At 44.9% G+C, this 17,643-nt stretch overlaps 1 long non-coding RNA gene across 1 annotated transcript in view; it reads left to right on the forward strand.

The window, feature by feature from the left end:
* LOC115098513 overlaps positions 1–17,354 on the forward strand; it is a 28,187-nt gene extending 10,833 nt beyond the window's left edge. Inside the window, exon 3 of the long non-coding RNA XR_003858541.1 lies at positions 16,904–17,354. This is a non-coding gene — a long non-coding RNA (uncharacterized LOC115098513). The remainder of the gene's footprint in view (positions 1–16,903) is intronic.
* The last annotated feature ends 289 nt before the right edge of the window (positions 17,355–17,643 follow it).

The raw sequence follows: 17,643 nt of genomic DNA on the forward strand, positions 1-17,643 counted from the left end.
ATGTGGTTCTGTATTTAGATTGATGATAAAATGAATACCAGTTACCTTTTTGCGTTTTGATCTATGATTTGGAGGTTCTGGAGTAAAAATTTTTTGGGCTTATATAGTGTGATTAATTTATCCAGTGCCATCAGTCACCCAGGAGCCAATTTATTTGTAGTCCTGCAATACAGCTAACCCATCTGTTGTGGGCCCATTTAGCATCAGCTGCAGGAAAATGCAATAATGATTCTCTTCAAAATCAACCATTACTATTGCCTGAGGGGGCTGAGGGCAATAATCGTAAATTGATCCTCAGTTCCGGAGATGGTTTTCAGGGGTGATAAGTCAGATGAACTGAATGAAATTACTGTGAACCTGGAAGATGTAGTAGGGTAGATTGACAAACTAAAGAGTGGCAAATCACCTGGACCGGATGGTATGATCCTAGGGTACTAAAGGAACTCAAAAATGAAATTTCTGATCTGTTAAAATTTGTAACCTATCATTAAAATCATCCATTGTACCTGAAGACTGGAGGGTGGCCAATGTAACCCCAAAATTTAAAAAAGGCTCCAGGGGTGATCCAGGTAAATATAGACCAGTGAGCCTGATTTCAGTGCCTGGAAAAATAGTGGAAACTATTCTCAAAATTGTAGAGCATATAGAAAGACATAATTTAATGGAACACAGTCAACATGGATTTACCCAAGGGAAGTCTTGCCTAACAAATCTGATTAATTTTTTTGAAGGGGTTAATAAACATGTGGATAAAGGTAAACTGGTAGATGAAGTGTATTTGGATTTTCAGAAGGCGTTTGACAAAGTCCCTCATGAGAGGCTTCTAAGAAAACTAAAAAGTCATGGGATAGGAGGCAATGTCCTTTTGTGGATTATAAACTGGTTAAAAGACAGGAAACAGAGAGTAGGATTAAATGGTCAATTTTCTCAGTGGAAAAGGTAAACAGTGGAGTGCCTCAGGGATCTGTACTTGGACTTGTGCTTTTCAATATATTTATAAATGATCTGGAAAGGAAATCGACGAGTGAGGTTATCAAATTTGCGGATGATACAAAATTATTCAGAGTAGTTAAATCACAAGCAGAGTGTGATACATTACAGGAGGACCTTGCAAGTCTGGAAGATTGGGCATCCAAATGGCAGATGAAATTTAATGTGGACAAGTGCAAGGTGTTGCATATAGGGAAAAATAACCCTTGCTGTAGTTACACAATGCTATAGTTACACAATGTTCCATATTAGGAGCTACCACCCAGGAAAAAGATCTAGGCATCATAGTGGATAATACATTAAAATCGTCGGCTCAGTGTGCTGCAGCAGTCAAAAAAGCAAACATAATGTTAGGAATTATTAGGAAGGGAATGGTTAATAAAACGGTAAATGTCATAATGCCTCTATATCGCTCCATGGTGAGACCGCACCTTGAGTACTGTGTACAATTCTGGTCGCCACATCTCAAAAAAGATATAGTTGCGACAGAGAAGGTACAGAGTAGGGCAACCAAAATGATAAAAGGGATGGAACAGCTCCCCTATGAGGAAAGATTGAAGAGGTTAGGGCTGTTCAGCTTGGAGAAGAGACAACTGAGGGGGATATGATAGAGGTCTTTAAGATCATGAGAGGTCTTGAACGAGTAGATGTGACTCGGTTATTTTCACTTTCGAATAATAGAAGGACTAGGGGGCATTCCATGAAGTTAGCAAGTAGCACATTTAAGTCTAATCGGAGAAAATTATTTTTCACTTGGTGCACAATAAAGCTCTGGAATTTGTTGCCAGGGGATGTGGTTAGTGCAGTTAGTGTAGCTGGGTTCAAAAAAGGTTTGGATAAGTTCTTGGAGGAGAAGTCCATTAATAGCTATTAACCAAGTTTACTTAGGGAATAGCCACTACTATTAATTGCATCAGTAGCATGGGATCTTCTTAGTGTTTGGGTAATTGCCAAATTCTTGTGGCTTAGTTTGGCCTCTGTTGGAAACAGGATGCTGGGCTTGATGGACCCTTGGTCTGACCCGGCATGGCAATTTCTTATGTTCTTATGTTTCATGTTTTAAATATGTGGTGGGGTATATTTTAAGTATGGGGTATGATGTGTGTGACATATGGTATGGTTGGTGTGAATGAAGGGTAAAGTATGAATGTGGATATGAGGTGTTTATCTTCTATTGAATATGATATATGGTAATAATGTTTAAAGGTATACAGATTCTATATTTGTAAAGTCATGATCTGTATGTGGTCCATATGCTAAAAGGCCTATTGTTTTGAACATATGTTGTCCATAATAAAGTATAAGCCAGGGCATAAAATTTGCTTTGGACCTCTGATTTCCTATATACCATTCCCCACTAGAGATGTGAATCAGTACTGGACTCGTTTCCGGTATCAGGTTCGTAGAACTGCAGGAAATCTTCATTTCCTGTGGTTTTGAACACTTTTTTTATGGGCTGTCCCGAGCCGAAACCCCCCCTCTGACTCTTTAAATCGAATTATTTAAAATTCCCCACTCTCCTGACCCTCCAAACTTTTTGCTAAAGTACCTGGTTGTCCAGCGGGGGTCCCAGGAGCGATCTCCCACTCTCGGGCCATTGGCTGCCACTAATCAAAATGGCGCCAATGGCCCTTTGCCATTACTATGTGACAGGGGCTATCGGTGCCATTGGCCGGCCCCTTTCACATGGTAGGAGCAATGGATGGCCTGGGCCATTTTTTAAGATGTCGCCGGCCGTCCATTGCTCCTACCATGTGACAGAGGACAGCCAATGGCACCAATAGCCCCTGTCACATGGTAAGGGCAAAGGGCCATTGGTGCCATTTTGTTTACTGGCAGCCGACAGCCCGAGAGCGGGAGATCGCTCCCGGGACCCCCGCTGGACCACCAGGTACTTTAGAAAAGTTTTTAGGGGGGTTGGGAGGGTGGGATATTCTAAATAATTCGATTTAAAGGGTCAGGGTGCGTTTGAGGGTTGTTTGTGTGCCCTTTCTTCCCGTTTCCCCCCCCCCCCCAAAAACAATAAGAAAACCGCTCGAAAGTTTTGTGGGGTTTTCCTATCACTTTCGGGGACACCCCCCGATACCTGACAGATGAGAAAATATCGTACAATATTTTCATCCATTAGAAAAATGATTCACATCCCTATGCCTATCCAGATCATGCCCACGCCTCTTTTTGGCAACTTTTCATTTGTACGCATAGTGGCAAGTATGCATGTACTCGTGCAGCTTTTAAAATCCACAGCATGCGATGTTGCAATATATTTTTGTATCTCCCAGTTTTAGAGCATGTCGGACTTTTAAAATTCACTTTATAGGGCCTGATTTTTAAAAGCATTTACATGCTTAAAATTGTGTTTTACACATGTATATAAGTGGGGTTTTGAAAATTGCTACAATGTAGGCCATTGAAGGATCCATAGGATATTCATATATAGATGCACTTTACTTGCATAAATGGCTCTTTAAAAATTGCCACAATAGTTTGTTACATTTATATATTTAATTCCTTTAAAAATTATCTCCTTGGGAGGTAATTTTCAAAGAATTACATAGGGGTTATGCATGCAAAATTAGTGTATATGCACATGAGTAGCATGTACAGAAGTATATGCCATTTTATAAATGTCAGGAGCATGCATATACTTGCAGTGTTGCACATAAATGTTAACAGGGAAAAAAGAAATGGTTTAGAGATATTCCAAGAAGGGTTCAGATTAACATGCACGTTGCTATTTTGTAAGTGATATATGCAAATAATTCCCAAACGTTTCTATTCACTTTTACACCTGCTAATTAACTAGCACAATTGAAATTGCACTAGCCTTTTTTTTGTCTGTAGTCTTTTGGGCGGGAGACCCGAGTGAACTGGACACAACGTTGAGCTGGTGATTCCAAGAATGTGTGCAAGAAAGTACACAAAAAGGAAATAATTTTCAAAGGAGTTACATGCTTAAATGTAGCATACTATCATAGAAATTTTTAAAAGCCATTTACCTGAGTAAAGTGCACTTAAGCAAGTAATTCCTATGGAGAATTTAATGGCATATATTGTAGCAATTTACAAAATCCTACTTACTCGAGTAAAGTGCTTTATAAAATACTTGCCTCTGAATTTAACTCTGGGTTATAATGTCTGCATTGTTATAATTAATACAAATACTGAGGGTAATAAATCAAAATTATTATAATTAATGCCCATGTAAATTATATGTGCTTAATTTTATAAAATAGGTAGAGAAACCATGCATGGTCCTCCATTACAAATATACACTTGTGCTGAAACATATGGTGGACATTTTAAAAGAGAGCGCGTGTGCGTACTTTTGTTCACGCATCAGGCGCGAACAAAAGTACGCTGGATTTCATAAGATGCGTTGTGTCCAGTATCTTATAAAATCCGGGGTCGGCGCGCAAGGGGGTGCACATTTGTGCAACTTGCGCGCGCCGAGCCCTGCGCGAGCGGCCTCGGAGGGAAATTCCCTGCCCCGCACCTTCCCCTCCCTTCCCCCACCTAACCCACCCTCCCAGCCCTATCTAGACCCCCCCCCCCCCCCATCTTTATCAGAAAAGTTACTACTGCCTCCGGGCAGTAGTAACTTACACGCGCCGGCGCAGCAGGCCCCGACACAAGCCGCTGTGTCGGGGCACTCGGCCACGCCCCCAGACCGCCCACACGCCCCCGATCCAAAACCATGCCCCCCTGGCCACGCTCCCGGCCGCCCCTTTTTGCAAGCCCCGGGACTTACGCGCGTCCCAGGGCTTGCGCGCAAAATAGGCTCGGTGCACAGGGGTTTTTTAAAAGGGTTACGCGCATAACCCTTTTAAAATCCGGCCCTATGTGCATACTTTTGGGACAGGAATACATGTCTGTATGACAGAAGCCACACAGTTTTTAAAGTACTACCATAAATCTCTGTGGACCACTTATACGCAGAGGATAACTTTCAAAGCTGCACATGAGCACTTATATACCTGTGTGCATGGGCGTGCGCAAATTTGCTACCATTCTAATCTGTGCGGATATGATATGTGCAGCTTATAAAATGCGAGTATATATGCACGCAAATATGCTCACTTATGTAAACTAAGCACCGCATAAGTTCGGCCTTATCCAGCTAAGAAGTGATACTTATCCAGATAAGTTCCGATTTATCGGCTAAGTAGCAACAAAGTTATATAAGATATTTTACACATGCAACTTTTGAAAATTCACTCTCTATATTAAATGGTGTACTGCAGACAGTTTTGAAAGTTGGGCTCAAACTGTTTATAAAATTACTCTCCTGGTGACAAGTTGAACTAGGCAGACTAAAGATTACAAGATACTGATTTCTTACCAACTGAGTTTCACTAGCTACTTTATTATCTGAAATGCACAACCAGGTCCTTAAGATTGTTTCCAGAGATAGATTTTTCTTTGTTTTGCTGGCTTTGGAGCAGGGCCAAATTTAGGCATAGGCAACATTGGTTAGGGCTCCAATTCTGAAGGCACCCAAAAACTGGGACTCTCTCTGCTGTTCTCTTATTTCTGAAGACAAAACTCACACTGCCTCAGGTCCTCTGCCCCTAGGTGTCATAAACTTAAATCTTGCCCTGATTTGGGAGAAAGTAGTAGAAAGTAGAGATGTGCTTCGGGTAAAACGTTTGTGTCGGGCTTCTTTTCGGGCCACCCCCTCCACACACACAGGAATTTAGTTTTTCCCGTGGTTCGGGGTTTTTTTTTGGGGGCCCCAATTTTTGGGTTAGTGCACACTATTGGGACTTAGTATGCGCTAACTCCCATTAGCGCAAACTAACCTGGCAGAGTTAGCGCACACTATCAGGAGTTAGCGCGCACTATCGGGAGTTAGCGCGCACTAATGGGAGTTAGCACGCACTAACTAAACAATGAATTTTTTCTGAAATTTCAGAAAAAAATCAATCCTTTTTCAGTTATCCTGAACCATTCCTAATTAGGCGATTTCATTGACATTGCCTATAATTCGGGAAAAATGATTGCACATCCCTAGTAGAAAGAATATTTTTTAGAAGCATGGTGGCAGATCGTGCAAATTTCCTGTTTTGACACATTCTTTAACTTATTGTCTGCTAATTTCTGAAAAAAGTAACACATTAGAAGAAAGCAAGAGATGTGAGCTTCTGTCAATGAAACCACTGGGTATTTCAAACACTGAGAGTGTATCCAAAAGCTTGGGCACTGCAGGAATAGAATGATCTGCCACAGTATTCAGCGAAGCAGGAAAGTGTCAGGAGCTGGACATTCCTAATCAATCTTGCAGCACATTCTCAGTTCCTCAGTTCAATGAATCTGTAGCTTGGGCTATTTATACTACCTAGGTTTTTTTTTTTGTTTGTTTTTTTTTTTAACAGTTTTTGAAAACTTGCGCTGATTGTTTTTATTGTCCATGCGTAAGCTTTTGCTCTAAAACCCTCGGTGCAAGTGTGAGAAGGCGAGCAGTTATGATCTCTTAACATTCTTTTGACAGATTGACAAACTTGAATGTTGCCATATCCTTAAATTTCATTAGGACAGGTCCACTGTCCTGGACTGCTAGGATGGAGGATAAAATTCAGTGTTTCTGTCAGGAACAATTTGCAACTTCCATGACACCAAATAATTTATTCTAATAAAACATAAAGCAGTATTCATAACATTTAAATTGTACAACATACAAATACAAACTTATACAGCATAAAGTGCATGTTGGATCTAAAAAGGGTAATTTTGAAAGTCTGCATGTATATTGTAAATGCAGACTTTTCTTGAATATTTTTAAAGTAAACTTATGCACACACTCAGGTAATTGTCCAACTATGTGTACAAATAAAGGGGCAGATTTTAAAAGCCCTAGGTGTATAAATCTGGCTGGATTTACGTGTGCAGGGGGTTACGCATGCTGAGCCTATTTTGCATAGGCTCGGCGACGCGCGCAAGCCCTGGGACGCGCGTACGTCACGGGGCTTGAAAAAATGGGCAGGGCATGGGTGGTCCGGGGCAGGGCGGGGGCATGGCCAGAGGCCTCCGTAGGCCCACTAGGCTGGGGGATCGCGTGCCGGCACTCGACAGGCGCATGCAACCTATGCCTGCCCAGAGGCAGGCGCAACTAAATAATAAAGGTTAGAGGGGGGTTAGGTAGGGCTGGGGGTGGGTAAGGGAGGGAAAGGTGGTGGTGGGGGGTTGGGGGGCAGAAGGAAAGTTCCTTCTGAGGCCACTCCGACTTCGGAGCAGCCTCGGACGGAACAGGAAAAGCCATCGGGGCTCCCCTAGGGCTCGGTGCGTGCAAGGTGCACAAGTGTGCACCCCCTTGCGCATGCTGACCCCGGATTTTATAACATGCGTGCGGCTGCACTTGCATGTTATAAAATTGGGCATAGATTTGTGCACGCCGGGTTCTGCGCACAAATCTACGCCCACACATAGGTCTTAAGATCCGGCCCAAACTCTTGTAAAGTTACATTTCCTCTTCAGGTTTAAACTTACATACACACTTTTCAAAATCAAAATATATGTGTATAACTGCTGATTCTATCCAGAAGTCTGCCCCCTGGAATGCTTCTGCGAAAATCTACGCTTAACTACGTTACATGCGTACTTCTGGATGTACTTCTCCCCAGCCTATTGAAGTACCTCCAATTATGTGCATAGAACTATATTTTATTAATGTAAGTGGCTTGAAAAATTACCCCAAACATGATTAAACTAAATGGAATCTTATTCTTGACATTTTTCTTAAAGAATATAAACCTCCCCTCCCCTTGTGCACTGAATTCTTGACTGGGATGTTTGATGTTTCTGTGTAGTTGTGTGTGTGGCAGGCGCTATGATGTTCACACAAGGTGGACTGTTTAATAGGGATGTGAATTGTTTTTTGACGATTTAAAATATCGTCAGATATATTTTAAATCGTCAAAAATCGTTAGGGCCACGATACAATACCAATTCCCCCGATTTATCGTCAAAAAATCGTAAATCTGGGGAAGCGGGAGGGCAGGAAAACCGGCACACTAAAACACCCTAAAACCCACCCCCGACCCTTTAAATTAAATCCCCCACCCTCCCGAACCCCCCCCAAATGCCTTAACTTACCTGGGGGTCCAGCGGCACACTAAAACACGGCACACTAAAACCCCCTAAAATCCACCCCAACCCTTTAAATTAAATCCCCCCCTCCCGACCCCCCCCCAAATGCCTTAAATTACCTGGGGGTCCGTAGCGGCGGTCCATAGCTTAAATTACCTCCGTAGCGGCGGTCCGTAGCTAAATCGGGGGAAGGGGGAGAGCAGGAAAACCAGCACACTAAATCGTGTAGTCTTCAGCCGGCGCCATTTTGCAAAATGGCCGCCGCAAAATGGCGGCGGCCATAGACTAAAACGATTCGACGAAGGAGGTCGTTCCGGACCCCCGCTGGACTTTTGGCAAGTCTTGTGGGGGTCAGGAGGTCCCCCCAAGCTGGCCAAAAGTTCCTGACCCCTGCTGAACGACCTGATTATGTCAGCTGTGTAGGAGAGAAATCCCATATATGATGACTGGTGTAGCAGGACTTAAGGCAAGAAAATGATCAGGATGATTACTTCCGCACAGGGAGCCTGGGTAAATCCTTCAACCAAGGTTTTCCACACGCTGTGAACCCAGTATTGGACACAGCTCATTCTCCCATAGTCCCTGAAGCAGGCACCCCGTGCCGAAACATGGCCCGTGTCGGACAAGCAGCTCCGTACCCATGAGACATTTCAGAGGTGACGTCCTGATAAGTATGAAATAAAATACCAGTGGGGCGGAAAAGCAGCAGGGGAGAAGGGATTTTTAGTAAAAATTAAAAAATTGAAAATTCCAAAAAAATAAAAAAAGATGTCGGTCAAATTAATAAAAGAATAATAGACGGAGGTCCACGAGAGGATAACTGCAAATCGGTTACCCTCACAGGATCACCTCCGTACAAGATTACCACCAAGCAATTATTCCCTTACATGTTCATGGAGTATTTTTGAAAAGGGAAAGAGGTTGGTTAGTGACTGATGCAATTAATAGCAGTGGCTATTCCCTTAGTATAATTGATTAATAGCCATTAATGGACTTCTCCTCCAAGAACTTATCCAAACCTTTTTTGAACCCAGCTACACTAACTGCACTAACCACCTCCTCTGGCAACATATTCCAGAGCTTTATTGTGCGTTGAGTGAAAAAGTCTTAAATGTGTTACTTGCTAACTTCATGGAATGCCCCCTAGTCCTTCTATTATTCGAAAGTGTAAATAACCGAGTCACATCTACTCGTTCAAGACCTCTCATGATCTTAAAGACCTCTATCATATCCCCCCTCAGCCGTCTCTTCTCCAAGCTGAACAGCCCTAACCTCTTCAGCCTTTCCTCATAGGGGAGCTGTTCCATCTCCTTTATCATTTTGGTTGCCCTTCTCTGTACCTTCTCCATCGCAACTATATCTTTTTTGAGATGCGGCGACCAGATAAATCGCAAATCTTACAGAAGTACATCAATGCGATGTACAATAAAATAAAATTAACATGGTATTTTTATTTATTTATTTTATTTATTTAGAGATTTTTATATACCGCAGTACGTAAGAAGATACAAGGAACATAATGTAATAAAATGAACAGCACAAACTAAAATAATTAAATAAACACAAAACATTTAATACAAAAATTAGAGAGAAAACAAGCACCAGTACTTAGTAAAACTGACAGAGCCATACAATGAAAATAGCGAGGGTCAATTACAGAGAACATCTGAATACAAATAGGAAGCCAAACGGTGTAAAACATGAGAAAAAAAAATATTGTCTGGAATTTTAAGCCAAACTGGCCAAATAAAATCTAACCTGAAGGAAAGGCTAGTAAGAATAGATGTGTTTTCAAGGCTTCTCCCCTACGTTACTGCTAACGGAAAAGAGTTCCAAAGGCTGGGAGCATTAGTGACCCTACTTTCAGAAATCTTGCACGAGTTGTATACTACATCTACCGGTTGTATACTACATCTACTGGTTCACCTTTATCCACGTGTTTATTAACTCCTTCAAAAAAGTGAAGCAGATTTGTTAGGCAAGACTTGCCCTGGGTAAAGCCATGCTGACTTTGTTCCATTAAATCATGTCTTTCTATATGTTCTCTGATTTTGATGTTTAGAACACTTTCCACTATTTTTCCTGGCACTGAAGTCAGGCTAACCGGTCTGTAGTTTCCCGGATCGCCCCTGGAGCCCTTTTTAAATATTGGGGTTACATTTGCTATCCTCCAGTCTTCAGGCACAATGGATGATTTTAATGATAAGTTACAAATTTTTACTAATAGGTCTGAAATTTCATTTTTTAGTTCCTTCAGAACTCTGGGGTGTATACCATCCAGTCCAGGTGATTTACTACTCTTCAGTTTGTCAATCAGGCCTACCACATCTTCTAGGTTCACCGTGATTTGATTCAGTCTATCTGAATCATTACCCATGAAAACCTTCTCCATTACGGGTACCTCCCCAACATCCTCTTCAGTAAACACCAAAGCAAAGAAATCATTTAATCTTTCTGCAATGGCCTTATCTTCTCTAAGTATCCCTTTAACCCCTCGATCATCTAATGGTCCAACTGACTCCCTCACAGGCTTTCTGCTTCGGATATATTTTAAAAAGTTTTTACTGTGAGTTTTTGCCTCTACAGCCAACTTCTTTTCAAATTCTCTCTTAGCCTGTCTTATCAATGTCTTACATTTAACTTGCCAACGTTTATGCTTTATCCTATTTTCTTCTGTTGGAACCTTCTTCCAATTTTTGAATGAAGATCTTTTGGCTAAAATAGCTTCTTTCACCTCCCCTTTTAACCATGCCCGTAATCGTTTTGCCTTCTTTCCACCTTTCTTAATGTGTGGAATACATCTAGACTGTTCTTCTAGAATGGTATTTTTTAATAATGACCACCATTGCTCCTTTAAGCGTATCTGGCATGGCCCCTTCTGTTAAGGATAGATTAATGATATTGGTTAGAGTTGGAGAGACTGTGGAGGCTAACTTTTTAAAGTCTATGGTTGGTATTGTGTCTTGAGTATGTGGGGCTGGATTTAGCTTTTTTAGCGTTGACTCTACTTCTAGTTCTGAAATTTCAGTAAAAGCTGTCCATTGCTTAACATCTCTTTTTTGCATTTTGATTGTTTGTGTTGATGATTTTGGAATCTTCATTTTTAGGTTCATAATTTTGTCCTTGAAAAAATTAGCTATTTCATTACATCTATTTGCTGGAAGGTTTGGGGAAGATTCATTTTTGTCGTTTGTGAGATTTTTAACTATGGTGAATAAGGTTCTGGGGTTGTTTGTGAATTTTTCAATTTTAGTACTGTAATACTGCTTTTTTGCGTTGAGGATTACTTGTTTATAGAAGGCGAGAAGTTGTTTGTATTTTGTCAGGTTTTCTGCTGTTTTATTTATCTTCTATACTTTTTCTTTTTTTCTCAGATTTCTTTTGACTTCTTTTATCTTTTCATTGTACCAAGGGTTTGTTTCTTTGGGGTCTTTGATGTTGATCAGCTTAGTTGGGTTTATTATGTTGGCTAAGGTTCTGGTTGTTTGTAACCATGTTGAGGTAACAGAGCAGCAGTTTGTGTAATCTATGTCATTTAGTCTTACTTCTAAATTGTCTTTCAGGATGTCTATGTTATACGGCGGGTGGTAGTTAAATTCAATGGGTGTATTTTTTATTTTCTTTTGTTGTTCTGTGTATTTGAAGGAGGATTTAATGAGGAAATGATCTGACCAAGGGATCTGTGTATGCTCGGTGTTGATGTGTTCTAAATGTTTATGATTAGTAAATGTTAGATCAAGGGAGTGTCCTGCTTTGTGTGTGGGCTTGTCGGTAGTAAGAGTGAACCCTAGTGCTGTCATGAAATCCGTGAATGTTTGGCAGGTATTGGATAGTAGGGATGTGAATCGTTTTTTAACGATTAAAATTATCGTCCGATAATTTTAATATCGTCTTAAATCGTTATAGAACACGATACAATAGAAATTCTAACGATTTATCGTTAAAAATCGTTAAATCGTGTTAGTGCGCACTAACGGGAGTTAGTGCGCACTAACTCCCCGTTAGTGCGCACTAACTCCGAATGATACAAATTGACACTTTCCAGGTCAGTAAAGGTCAGTTAGGAATGAATATGTGTTCCTATTGGCTGGCTGCCCTCTTATCTATTGATGTTAACCAGGTTCCCACTGAGGTGATGGTTGGGGAGATGGGAAATGGAAATGGAAACTCAGGAACACTAACAGAAAATGATACAAATTATTGACACTATGCAGGTCAGTAAAGGTCAGTTAGGAATGAATATGTATTCCTATTGGCTGGCTGCCCTCTTATCTATTGATGTTACCAAGGTTCCAACTGAGGTGATGGTTGGTGATGGTTGGGGGAATGGGAAATGAAAACTGTTGGTAGTTGACAAAAAAAGTAATGTGATCAGTCAATATGACTAGAACCTGTGCCCTATTCCTGATACCAGGGGTGTTGTGATCTTCCTGCACTCAGTGCCCTATCCCTGATACCAGTCTGAGACAGCTCCCTCCCTGCATTACTAGTGAGAGGCTGGCTTCACAGACAGGGGGGAGCTGCCTGACCCTCACTCCTGACTTCCCCCATGTCCCAGCTAGTGAAAGGTGTGTGGGTGAGGGGGGGGAGGATGGTGAAGTCTGAGACAGCTCCCTGCCTGTATTACTAGTGAGAGGCTGGCTTCACAGACAGGGGGGAGCTGCCTGACCCTCACTCCTGACTTCCCCCATGTCCCAGCTAGTGAATGGTGTGTGGGTGAGGGGGGGGGGGGAGGATGGTGAAGTCTGAGACAGCTCCCTCCCTGCATTACTAGTGAGAGGCTGGCTTCACAGACAGGGGGGAGCTGCCTGACCCTCACTCCTGACTTCCCCCATGTCCCAGCTAGTGAATGGTGTGTGGGTGAGGGGGGGAGGATGGTGAAGTCTGAGACAGCTCCCTCCCTGCATTACTAGTGAGAGGCTGGCTTCACAGACAGGGGGGAGCTGCCTGACCCTCACTCCTGACTTCCCCCATGTCCCAGCTAGTGAATGGTGTGTGGGTAAGGGGGGGGGGGGGGGGAGGATGGTGAAGTCTGAGACAGCTCCCTCCCTGCATTACTAGTGAGAGGCTGGCTTCACAGACAGGGGGGAGCTGCCTGACCCTCACTCCTGACTTCCCCCATGTCCCAGCTAGTGAATGGTGTGTGGGTGAGGGGGGGGAGGATGGTGAAGTCTGAGACAGCTCCCTCCCTGCATTACTAGTGAGAGGCTGGCTTCACAGACAGGGGGGAGCTGCCTGACCCTCACTCCTGACTTCCCCCATGTCCCAGCTAGTGAATGGTGTGTGGGTCGGGGGGGGGGGGAGGATGGTGAAGTCTGAGACAGCTCCCTCCCTGCATTACTAGTGAGAGGCTGGCTTCACAGACAGGGGGGAGCTGCCTGACCCTCACTCCTGACTTCCCCCATGTCCCAGCTAGTGAATGGTGTGTGGGTGAGGGGGGGGGGGGGGGGGAGGATGGTGAAGTCTGAGACAGCTCCCTCCCTGCATTACTAGTGAGAGGCTGGCTTCACAGACAGGGGGGAGCTGCCTGACCCTCACTCCTGACTTCCCCCATGTCCCAGCTAGTGAATGGTGTGTGGGTGAGGGGAGGGGGAGGATGGTGAAGTCTGAGACAGCTCCCTCCCTACATTACTACTGAGAGGCTGGCTTCATAGACAGGGGGGAGCTGCCTGACCCTCACTCCTGACTTCCCCCATGTCCCAGCTAGTGAATGGTGTGTGGGTGAGGGGGGGGGGGGAGGATGGTGAAGTCTGAGACAGCTCCCTCCCTGCATTACTAGTGAGAGGCTGGCTTCACAGACAGGGGGGAGCTGCCTGACCCTCACTCCTGACTTCCCCCATGTCCCAGCTAGTGAATGGTGTGTGGGTGAGGGGGGGGGGGGGAGGATGGTGAAGTCTGAGACAGCTCCCTCCCTGCATTACTAGTGAGAGGCTGGCTTCACAGACAGGGGGGAGCTGCCTGACCCTCACTCCTGACTTCCCCCATGTCCCAGCTAGTGAAAGGTGTGTGGGTGAGGGGGGGGGAGGATGGTGAAGTCTGAGACAGCTCCCTGCCTGTATTACTAGTGAGAGGCTGGCTTCACAGACAGGGGGGAGCTGCCTGACCCTCACTCCTGACTTCCCCCATGTCCCAGCTAGTGAATGGTGTGTGGGTGAGGGGGGGGGGGGGGGATGGTGAAGTCTGAGACAGCTCCCTCCCTGCATTACTAGTGAGAGGCTGGCTTCACAGACAGGGGGGAGCTGCCTGACCCTCACTCCTGACTTCCCCCATGTCCCAGCTAGTGAATGGTGTGTGGGTAAGGGGGGGGGGGGAGGATGGTGAAGTCTGAGACAGCTCCCTCCCTGCATTACTAGTGAGAGGCTGGCTTCACAGACAGGGGGGAGCTGCCTGACCCTCACTCCTGACTTCCCCCATGTCCCAGCTAGTGAATGGTGTGTGGGTGAGGGGGGGGAGGATGGTGAAGTCTGAGACAGCTCCCTCCCTGCATTACTAGTGAGAGGCTGGCTTCACAGACAGGGGGGAGCTGCCTGACCCTCACTCCTGACTTCCCCCATGTCCCAGCTAGTGAATGGTGTGTGGGTCGGGGGGGGGGGGGGGAGGATGGTGAAGTCTGAGACAGCTCCCTCCCTGCATTACTAGTGAGAGGCTGGCTTCACAGACAGGGGGGAGCTGCCTGACCCTCACTCCTGACTTCCCCCATGTCCCAGCTAGTGAATGGTGTGTGGGTGAGGGGGGGGGGGGGGAGGATGGTGAAGTCTGAGACAGCTCCCTCCCTGCATTACTAGTGAGAGGCTGGCTTCACAGACAGGGGGGAGCTGCCTGACCCTCACTCCTGACTTCCCCCATGTCCCAGCTAGTGAATGGTGTGTGGGTGAGGGGAGGGGGAGGATGGTGAAGTCTGAGACAGCTCCCTCCCTACATTACTACTGAGAGGCTGGCTTCATAGACAGGGGGGAGCTGCCTGACCCTCACTCCTGACTTCCCCCATGTCCCAGCTAGTGAATGGTGTGTGGGTGAGGGGGGGGGGGGGGGAGGATGGTGAAGTCTGAGACAGCTCCCTCCCTGCATTACTAGTGAGAGGCTGGCTTCACAGACAGGGGGGAGCTGCCTGACCCTCACTCCTGACTTCCCCCATGTCCCAGCTAGTGAATGGTGTGTGGGTGAGGGGGGGGGGGGGGAGGATGGTGAAGTCTGAGACAGCTCCCTCCCTGCATTACTAGTGAGAGGCTGGCTTCACAGACAGGGGGGAGCTGCCTGACCCTCACTCCTGACTTCCCCCATGTCCCAGCTAGTGAATGGTGTGTGGGTGAGGGGGGGGGGGGGAGGATGGTGAAGTCTGCGACAGCTCCCTCCCTGCATTACTAGTGAGAGGCTGGCTTCACAGACAGGGGGGAGCTGCCTGACCCTCACTCCTGACTTCCCCCATGTCCCAGCTAGTGAATGGTGTGTGGGTGAGGGGGGGGGGGAGGATGGTGAGGTCTGAGACAGCTTCCTCCCTGCATTACTAGTGAGAGGCTGGCTTCACAGACAGGGGGGAGCTGCCTGACCCTCACTCCTCCGGGGTATTGTGATCTTCCTGCACACAGTGCCCTATCCCTGATACCAGGGGTGTTGTGATCTTCCTGCATGCAGTGCCCTATCCCTATTAATACCAGGAGTGTTGTGATCTTCCTGCATGCCGTGCCCTATCCCTAATACCAGGGGTGTTGTGATCTTCCTGCACACAGTGCCCTATTCCTGATACCAGGAGTGTTGTGATCTTCCTGCATGCAGTGCCCTATCCCTGATACCGGGATGTGTGCAAGAAGATCCCAACACCCCCGGTATCAGGAATAGGGCACTGTGTGCAGGAAGATCACAACACTCCTGGTATTAATAGGGATAGGGCACTGTGTACATAAAGATCACAACACCCCTGGTGCCAGGGATAGGGCACTGTGTGCAGGAAGATCACAACACCCCTGGTGTCAGGGTTAGGGCACTGTGTGCAGGAAGATCACAACACTCCTGGTATTAATAGGGATAGGGCACTGTGTGCAGGAAGATCACAACACCCCTGGTGCCAGGGTTAGGGCACTGTGTGCAGGAAGATCACAACACTCCTGGTATTAATAGGGATAGGGCACTGTGTGCAGGAAGATCACAACACCCCTGGTGCCAGGGTTAGGGCACTGTGTGTAGGAAGATCACAACACTCCTGGTATTAATATGGATAGGGCACTGTGTGCAGGAAGATCACAACACCCCTGGTGCCAGGGTTAGGGCACTGTGTGCAGGAAGATCACAACACTCCTGGTATTAATAGGGATAGGGCACTGTGTGCAGGAAGATCACAATACCCCTGGTATCAGGGTTAGGGCACAAGTTCTAGTCACATTGACTGATCACATTACTTGTTTTGTCAAGCTACCAACTGTTTCCATTTCGCATCCCCCATATACTGTCAGTGGGAAGCTTGGTAACATGAATAAATAAGAGGGCAGCCAATAGGAATACATATTCATTCCTAAACTGACCTTAACTGACCTGAAAAGTGTCAAATTGTATCATTTTCAGTTAGTGCGCACTAACTCCCGTTAGTGCGCACTAATCGGAAAAAACGATTTTTAACGATTTTTTAACTAAAAAATCGTGCCTAACACGATTTTCTTGCCCTGCCACACGATTTCTATCGTTAAGACGATATGGAAAACGATTCACATCTCTATTGGATAGGGGCTGTTTCATACTACAAATAAATTGTCTTAGATAATGAATTAATGTATTGCCAAAATAAAATGATACATGGTCTTTGTAGTATATTCGATTATGTTTCCTTTACTCTTAGAATGTCAACTATTCAGGACTTCCTCAAGACTACAGTATATCAGATAAGTATAAACATTCTGTAAACTAAAACCTTTAGGGGTAAATATTCAGCCACTAAGTGGCTAGTTAAGTTAGCTAGATACCCATATCCAGCTAACTTAACCGTGATATTCAGCGGCGCATCTGCACCGCTAAATATACCTGGATAAGTTGCAGTTAGCTGGATGAGGTATCCGGCTAAGTTAAGACCGGCCCTATGGCATATCTAGAGTTAGCCAGTTAAGTTAACCATCTAACTCCACTCCATTCCTCCCCAGATCACCTACCTCCCACCCCAGGAATGCCCTGACTTACCCATCTAAATTCTAGCCGGATAATTCTAATATCTGTCTAGATGGTTTTTGAATATGTACTCCATTACATTTTATTTCTTTGTGATTTCTTTTTCCTAATAGACAAAAATTGATATTTTGTGTTTCCCTATCTTGTCTTCTAGTTGCAGATGATGATTTGTGCATCACATCTCCATTAGAACATAAGAACATAAGAGATTGCCATACTGGGTCAGACCAATGGTCCAACAAGCCCAGCTTCCTGTTTCCATCAGTGGCCAATCCAGGCCAGAAGAACCTGGCAAGTACCCAAAATCTAAGTCTATTCCATGTTACTGTTGCTAGTAATAGCAGTGGCTATTTTCTAAGTCAACTTAATTAATAGCAGGTAATGGACTTCTCCTCCAAGAACTTATCCAATCCTTTT

Source organism: Rhinatrema bivittatum, chromosome 9, assembly GCF_901001135.1.
Source record: "Rhinatrema bivittatum chromosome 9, aRhiBiv1.1, whole genome shotgun sequence".
NCBI classification, from domain to species: Eukaryota; Metazoa; Chordata; class Amphibia; order Gymnophiona; family Rhinatrematidae; genus Rhinatrema; species Rhinatrema bivittatum.